The sequence below is a fragment of the Anser cygnoides genome, chromosome 3 (genome assembly GCF_040182565.1).
Source record: "Anser cygnoides isolate HZ-2024a breed goose chromosome 3, Taihu_goose_T2T_genome, whole genome shotgun sequence".
NCBI lineage: Eukaryota > Metazoa > Chordata > Aves > Anseriformes > Anatidae > Anser > Anser cygnoides.
The window spans coordinates 112,897-121,431 of record NC_089875.1 but is presented as its reverse complement, the minus strand read 5'-3'; the positions used below and the strand labels follow the sequence as shown (position 1 = coordinate 121,431).

The 8,535-nt window shown below is 53.8% G+C and overlaps 1 long non-coding RNA gene across 1 annotated transcript; it reads left to right on the top strand.

The window, feature by feature from the left end:
• The first annotated feature begins 95 nt into the window (after nt 1-95).
• LOC136790292 (uncharacterized) lies at nt 96-4,621 on the top strand. The gene is made up of 2 exons (XR_010829878.1): nt 96-789; nt 2,229-4,621. It is a non-coding gene; the product is annotated as an uncharacterized lncRNA (long non-coding RNA).
• Nucleotides 4,622-8,535: the final 3,914 nt, after the last annotated feature.

Sequence of the window (8,535 nt, the reverse complement as noted above, 5' to 3'; positions counted from 1 at the left end):
CTTGCCGGCACTATGGGCGGAAGCTGTCGGGCCGGGCCGGGCCGCCGCGGCGCGGTGCCGCAACGAGGTTGGTGGTCGGCGCCGCCCCGGGCCGGGCCGGGAGGGGGCGAGGCGGCGGGCGGTTGGGGCGCCACGCGGTCGGCGGCTTCTGCGGAAACGGCCCTTGTGCGGGGCGGGGGCGGCGCCGGAGCGGAGCGGAGCGGGCGTGCGGCGGGGTCTGCACTGCGCGGGGCTTCGGAGGGCTGGGGGAGAGGGGGGCGAAGCGGCGCGGGGGGGGGGCGGTTGCGTGCGCTTGGCCGACTCCCCTCTGGGGCGGATGGACTGCTCCGTCCCGCGGCATGCTGGGAGCTGTAGTTCTGTGGCGCGCGGCCGGTCTTTCCCCGAGCCGGGGCCGCGGCCGGGGCCGGGCCGTGCGCGCCGGGAGGCGCAGGTTGCCGCTGGCTGCGAGCGCGGCTGCCGGCGGTGAGGCGAGCGAGAGCCTTCGGGGGCGCTTCCCCGGAGCGTCGGGCCGGGAGGGGTGGGGGCTGCGGCGGCCGGGCGCGGGTCCTCGCTGCGCTCGATCGTCGGGCTGCGCCTCGGAGGTTTTCCTCCCCCCGCGCGCTGACGGCCGGCTCTCTCCTTTCCCTGCGGCTCACCAGGGCAGAAGCAGCTCCCCGCCGCTGGGACCCCCGCGGGGTTTGTCGCCGAGCGAAGGTGGCGCGGCAGCTGAAGGGAGGAAAGCTGCAGCTGGCGTGCTGCAGTCGCAGGTTTCCCAGGAGAAAGAGCAGCCCGTCTGTCCCAGCTGTCCGGGTAAGTCGCAGCAACCTTTGGGTGAAACCGAGGCGTGCTCATAAACTTCCTGCAGCCCAGGCTCAAAGGCTTAATCAAATTTGCAGAAGCGCGAACTGCTCGGCGTGGGAAGCGCAAAGGAAAGCCACGTAGTGCCTGCCAAGCTGTAGTAGCTTCTTAGACCTAGAACGAATTGGCCTGTTGAGCTCTGTCTCTTTGTTGCTCAGTCTGTGGTACAAGAGGCTAACCTTTGTCCTGCCTCAGCTTTCAGAGTTGTCCTAGAAATAAACTAGTGCTTGCGGGGCTTTCCAGAACGCTGGTTGTGGTCGGTCAAGACAGACGTGAGAGGTGATTTCTGCCTGTCTGTCTGTCTGTTGGTTATGTCCCGAGAGTTTTGCTTGAACTGTGTGCAACAAAAGAGGCCTTGAGCCCGTACTGAGCAGCGAGAGAAAGCAAAACTCCAGGTAAGCGCTGGCCGTGGCAAAGTTGCTTGGGAATTGAGCGGCTGGGGGCTTTCCAGCAGAACTCGGTACGCAGACAGAAACGTGACCTTCGAGGTCTGCCTTGCGTTGAAGCTGTGGTATTTGACCCATAACTGTATGGAGCTGCTAAATCCTAGAGGGGATGATAGAGACGTCCCTGGTTCAGCCTTTTTTGCCACAGTCATTGCAGAAATGTTGGAAAAGTGAGTATCATCCCTCTCTTTAAATTCATCTTTTAAAGCGTTCTTTCTGCAGACTCCTGTCTGTGGTTAGGTACTTGATTTGCGTGAAACAGAGCCAGACTTTCCTATTAACTAGCGCCCCGATTGAAATTCCCTGTCATCGGAGGACAGGAACTATAAATGGTGCTTGGCAGTTTAAAATCTCTTGGCTTCTATGGAGGCTAACTTGCCAAAGCGAATAGGAAGTAGCCTAAAGTTCGGTAAAGACGCTGAATAGAAAAGGTCCTCTTCTTGACGGGAAAAGAGCTTTGCAGAACACAAGCTCTGTTTCCCGTAGGGCTCCCTACTTACCCACCCGCTCAGCGATTATTGCAGGCTTTGACTGGTCCCCTCAGGTCCAATATCGCACAAGCGTTGTGCCGCAGACGGTACCTTAGCTTACTTTCCATCTCGTGCTGCGTTACTTATACCCACAGAAGACTTACTTCAGCGTCAAATAAACCCCGTGCGAAGCGTCCCCGACTCATGCCAGTGGGACCATCCTGTTGTGGCTGGTAAAATCCAGGAACAGGACGATGCTTGGAAGAATGTAACCTGTGGAGGAGCAGGCAACAGTCTCCTGTTAGGCAACAGGTTTTCGAGACTGGTTTTCCCACCGCCCTGTGCGTTTTGAAGGAGGCAGTCCCTAAGCTGATGCAATCCAACTGCATCTAAGCTGTAGGTTGGTACTTCCATAAGCTATAAAGGAACTTAACGTGTTGGGTTTTTTTGTTTGTTTGTTTGTTTTTTAATCGAGGCTCGTGTGCGTGCGTTTGGCTTGTCCCGATGGCTGGTGTAGATGATCACTCACATGCCCCAAAGCTCCTTGTGCTGATGTTGGATCTGCCCCTTGGCAAAGGACTGCATCCCGTGTGTTCAGCTTTTCTTCCTTACCGTCTCGTATGTATGTATGTATTTATTTACTTTTCTGAAAGAAAGGGTGGATTTTTCATGGGTCTCTCTGTGAGCGTATCGAACCAGGCTGTTCAGATGGCTGTCGACGAAGGGGATTTTGTTGGCTCTTTTAGATAGCTATTCCTACCAAAGATTGCATCGGTTACAAAAGGTTGTAGTAACCTCGCAGTCTCTACGTTCTGTAGCGTCTGTAGCAAAATAAACTGGCAGATGAATAAATGAGCAGGTACAAATACACGTGACTCTACAGCTGAGATTAAATAACGTGCTGTTTCTTCTGTGTTTTGTCTTTCAAAGCGCATTGTTGCCGAGCGCCTGAGCTTTTTGCTCGTGTTACCGAGGCAAGGAATGGCTGTGCTTCTTCCCCCCTCATCCCTCTCTTTTTTTTTCTCCCCCTCTCCCTTGATGACAGGGACTCAAAATGTTTTCCTCGGATGTCCACGTGAAAATTTAAAAAAAAAAAAAAAAGGCGACGGTGAACACTGACAGAATTGGGTGACTTTTTTAAGGCAGAGGGCAAAGAACGTGGAAATTTCTAGTATGTTAGTGTCACTCTGTTAACAGAACCAACGTACACGCCGCTTGCTGTCCCTAGTTTTTTGGTTTGGTTTTCCTTTCAGTAGTCTCCCCAAAGGCTCCACAAAGGACACCTTGTGTATCTTTTCTGTTCTTCCAGGATTCATTTGTCAGGAAAGACAACCATGAAATCCAAGGGCTGTGGACAACCATCTACCAGATGGTTGTTGCAGTTGCCTTTGGTCACGTCATTCGTCCTTTTAGCTCGCCCTTTCCTTTACCTTGAGTGGAATTTTTCTTGCCGCGCTGTTTGCAGTGGTAACATTGCTGCCGAGGTGTTTTTTGACTAAAAATGATCTTAACTGTAGTAGTGAATTCACAGATTGTGGCTTTGTGTAATGACTCCCATGATCGCAACTTTTTTTTTTTCCTTTGTCACAGATAGGAGAAAAGCTCTTTCCAGAGAGATGGAGAAGGAATTAATTATACCTCTGCCTCATTCTGTGAGACCGGAAGACAGTGAGTGACTAACTGTAAGCTGCGATTCTCAGGAGTTGCATAGCTAAGAGTCTCGGGTTCCTTCTCTGCCTGACCCCTAGGGCCTTAGGCATGGGAAATCTTAGGCTTAATGTTTTTCCCTATGAAATACTGTCACGTTAAGGGGCATAGCTGAGTAACTGTTACAGTTGTGGTCGGATTCAGGGTACTGACCTATCATGGTCACGGATTCACCTAAATAATGTAGCACGCCCTTGGTCTAGTCACGTTCAATGAGAACTGTCACGGCTGGGAACAATGCAATGAAAGGCAGTGTTCAAATGTTACCCCACAGAGTCCCAGTGCGGAGGGTGGCAGGGGGAAGAGAGGCTCAGCCCGTCGACTGATCCCAGAAGTCAGAAAGGTATCCTTCGTGATGGTATCTTCCCTAACATCCCCTTTCACTTCAGACAGTTTACATTATTTTCTCTCCTTTAGGTGGGGCTTGAGTGACTCTCGTCAGGCATACCTTGGTTATGATTGGTGAAAAGTTTTCTTGCTTTTGTTTAAAGGTAAGGGGTCTGAGAAATTCATAGCACGCCCTCAGTGAGGGGTGGTCGTCCCTCGGAGGCACGGACCTTTTGGGATGGAGGTGTGTTTTGGTATTATGATGATACTAGAATGAGCAAAAGTTCCCTAGAGTACAGTGTTTTGTTAAAAACATGACAGGTCGTTGGCTCAGGGTAGCAAAGGTGCAGCTTATCAGTGTGTCTCAGCTTATCAGTGGGTCTCAGTGTGCACGAGAGCATCGGATCCCCATCTGGTTGCAGAGCCTATCCGTGGTGTTTCCACTCCGCTTTACGCTCCCTCCCCTTCCTTAGAGTCAGCACACCGAGTTCCCCTAGTGCGATAGCACGTAAAGTTGGAGGCCTAGGGAACGCTTAGGTAGCGCAGCTGCCCTCCACCCTGAAAGCTTCGATGCTGTACGCTTTCTTTAAAAGGTGAATATGAGTTTAATTTGCCTAGTTAACTTCAGGCAATTACTCTGCAACTACCCAAAGCAGCGACAGTGAGAAGCCCACTTCCAGCATCCGCTCCCCACGCAGGGACGGACAGACGGACGCCGCTCTTTGCCTTGCCCGCCAGGGGAAGGGGAGAACGACCGGGCAGGGTGCCCTACCGCAGCCCCCATTCCCCGGAGTCCTGCACAGCAGTTTAATAAAGTTTGCTTTCCGGCCCGTGCCCCCTTTGGTGGTTGCCATCCCAGGAAGTGGCTTTCGCCGTCTGTGTGTGGGTGCAGGTTCCGTAGCGGGGTGGGTATGGAGGGGGGGTGGCCCCGTGTCTGTCGGCCGGAGTGCGGGGCCAGCCCTGCCAGGTGGGGGGGCAGCTGCCTATTGTGGGACGGGGAGGGCAGCTCGCTGCTGTCTTTGCTCCCTGGGGTGGGGAGACTGCTCTGTGGGGTGGGGGCTGCTTGCAGAGGCGCAAGTGGGGAGGGGGCTGGGGGTTCCCGGCAGGACCCCCAGGGCAGGCGATGGCGTTGTGGAGGCCGGGTCCCGGGGGATTGGCGGCTGGGGCAAGGAAAGCCCAGGCGGGGGTGGCATGGGGTGGCAGGCACAGGTCTGCGGGTGCTGGGCTGCAGGTGGGGAAGCCTGGGGCTGGCTCCATGGTGTCTGCAGTGTCAAGCCGCCAGGAGCACCATTCGCCCAGCAAGCCGGGAGTTGTGGTCGTTGGGCTCAGAGCATCCCGTTGCCCATGTTGGGTTCGTTGTTATTATCTCCCTGTCTTTTTTGTCCTGATAAAAAATGTACTGTTACAGCTTGCCGCCGCTCAGCTTCCCAGCCGTGAGCGGCACGTTGCTCAAGGCAGACCCTTCCTCCCTGAGGCGGCGCGGGGTGCAAATTTCTGCTGTTTTCGTTTGTGCTTTCTCTGGGAAAATGGTCTGGGAAGCCGTCCCTGCTGCCCTCAGGACGCATCCTGCCGGCGAGAAGCGGGTACTGCAGGCGGCGGGGCCACGCATGTGCGGTGGCGCCTTTGGATGCCCCCTTCCGCCACCTGCTGGTGAAAATCCGGTACTGCAGGCGCCTTGGGTCAGCGCATACGCTGTGGTGCCCCCTGGCGCCCTCTGCGCCACCTGGTGGCCAAAAGTGGGTACTGCAGGCGCCTCGGGGCCGCGCATACGCTGTGGCGCCCTCTGCCGCCGCCTGGTGGCGAAAAGTGGGTACTGCAGGCGCCCCGGGGACGCGCATGCGCGGTGGCGCCCCCTGGCGCCCTCTGCCGCCGCCTGGTGGCGAAAAGTGGGTACTGCAGGCGCCCCGGGGCCGCGCATGCGCCCCCTGGCGCCCTCTGCCGCCGCCTGGTGGCGAAAAGTGGGTACTGCAGGCGCCCCGGGGCCGCGCATGCGCGGTGGCGCCCCCTGCGCCCTCTGCCGCCGCCTGGTGGCCAAAAGTGGGTACTGCTGGGCGCCCCCTGCCGCCGCCTGGTGGCGAAAAGTGGGTACTGCAGGCGCCCCGGGGCCACGAGTGATGTTACTACATCATTTACGCATCGGGGCCGCGCATGCTGCGCCCTCTGCCGCCGCCTGGTGGCGAAAAGTGGGTACCCCCCGGGGACGCGCATGGCGCCCCCCTCTGCCGCCGCCTGGTGGCGAAAAGTGGGTACTGCAGGCGCCCCGGGGCCGCGCATGCGCGGTGGCGCCCCCTGGCGCCCTCTGCCGCCGCCTGGTGGCCAAAAGTGGGTACTGCAGGCGCCCCGGGGCCGCGCATGCGCGGTGGCGCCCCCTGGCGCCCTCTGCCGCCGCCTGGTGGCGAAAAGTGGGTACTGCAGGCGCCCCGGGGCCACGAGTGATGTTACTACATCATTTACTACATTTTTTCCTGCGAGTTGATGTTACTACATTGATTTTGGTTTTGGGGTGTAATCTGTTATGCTGCTAGATTTTTCTTCCTGTGCAGAAGAAAAGTTGAGCTAATTCCAGTTAGCTTCAGTAACTTGCTTTCTCATATTGTCATTTCAATATTCAAAGCTGAAGCAAAAGCATTGGTATTGTTGCTTCTAGAGAGACGCCAGTTCTCCGGTCTGCACTCTGCATGCTGTTCAGATAAGCTAGAAAAAAATAAAGGAAAAGAAAAACAGCTGCTGCTTCTCCTGCTCTCTTTCTGCTTTCTACTTTCTTGTGCTTTGCCCCTCCCCTTTCCCAGGTGATTGGCTTTGGGTTCCAGGCAGGGCCTAATGGTAATTGAGTCACAGGCATCCCATCAGAGAGCTCATTCTGCCTGGGCTGCAGTTTGGGGTAAGTGCTTTGTTTTTGCTTCAGTCAGTTGCAGGGGTCTTTAGGTGGGTCAGAGTCTACGGACTGATGCGTTTCCAAGTAGAGATAGGTACGTCCTTCTTTGTGAGGTAACAACTAGTAGGATCCTTGCTGATCCTGGCTGGAATAATAATAATGCACAACACAGAAATCATATGAGAGATTTGGGGTCAGAATGGGAAAGTACTCGTGGATGAATCCCAAGGACCTGGTATCCCAAGGTCTCTTGAAAGTTCATTTTGTGATTAAAGCCTGGCAAGATACACAGAAAAAGCTCCAGAAGGTGGGGGTTGTAGTGAACAGTCACTGTGGGGGGCCCTCCTGCGGGAGGCCCTGGAGGTGTATATCGGGAGGGGAGATGAGAAGGAAAAGCAGAGAGCGAAACTAATGGTATTGACAGTGTAGCAGGTAGTGAGGCAGAGGGTTGGAGAGAGAGGAAGAAAATCATCTGGGGGAGTCAGGGCCAGGATGGAAAGGAGAGGAAGAGAGATGAAGGAATAGCAGGCAAGGAAAGACAGGCTTTGAAGTGTGGCCAGGCTGGCCGTTTCAAATAGGAATATCCAGAGTGGAAGAAGGAGGAGAGAAGGAAAATGGGAAAGTACAGGCTGGAGAAAGATAGAAGTGTTAAAAAGGGTTATTGAAGGTGTTAAAGGTGGGGTATGTAGTGTTTGACAGAGCTGTTTGAAGTTGAATGAGCAGGGAAAGAGGATGAAGGCATTATCTAAGTAACAGTCTAGAAGTTTTGGTATATTTGCTGTGATGTTTGGTCAGTTTCCCAAGTATGGGGGGGGGGGGGGGGGGGGGGCAGCCTGCTCCACCCCCCCTCTCCCCCCCCAAACCTTGGTATGTGAACCCAATACACTGGGGCAGCTAGATCATTACTGGCTTGTAAAGTATCAGGGATTAAATTAACTAATGAAACCCTAAAAGTGATGGGGGTAGAAGGGGCTGGGATAACAGCCCCACTTTTGGGGGATACCAGGCTGAGAGTAGGGGATAAAATGATTACTGGGCAATTACTGTATGTACCAAAGGCAGGGACTAACTTGTAGGGAAGGGATTTGATGATGAAATTGGGCATTCAAATAGCAAATTGTTAGACTGGAATAACAGTGTTATTAATGGAGTGCTCTCAGGCCCTGAGAGCAAAGATCTATTCACCTCTGACTGGAAAGACCCTGAAATGGGGGCGGAAGCAACAATACAGATGGACAGTTTTACCTCAGGGGTTTACAGGGCCACCAATTTATTTGGGCAAGTTCTAGAACAGATTTTGGAGCAATTACAACCTCCCAAGGAGGTATTACTGTTACAAATATGTAGATGATCATTTATTGTCAGGACAGGAGAAAAGAGTTGTGAAGGAAGCTACTGACAAGCTATTCGGCTCGGGAGTATTGAAAAAGAAATTACAATATGTAGAAGGAGAAGTCAGGTATTTAAGGCATCTAATGTCTGAGGGAAAACAAAGAATAAATCCAGAGAGGATTCAGGGAATTGTTGAAAACTAAGAAAGAATTAAAAAGTTTTGAGAGATTTTTTTTTTTTTTTAAGGAATCAGGCACCACGAAGTCTGAGGGAAAATGGATACTCCCTGATGGGAGAGAAATGCTGAATAAAGCACCAATGAGGCAAATATTAACTGTTTTACATCAAGAGAGTCACTGGGAGGTGCAAGCAATGTGTGATGTTGTGCTAAGAAAGTATGTCTGTGTAGGAGTATACACTGTAGCGAAGCAAATATGCAGACGATGTACCGTATGTCAAAAGGTAAATAAAAAGGTCATCCGTAACCCATCTAGAGGGGGACGGGAGCCAGGGATTTGACCTTTCCAAAGCATACAGGTAG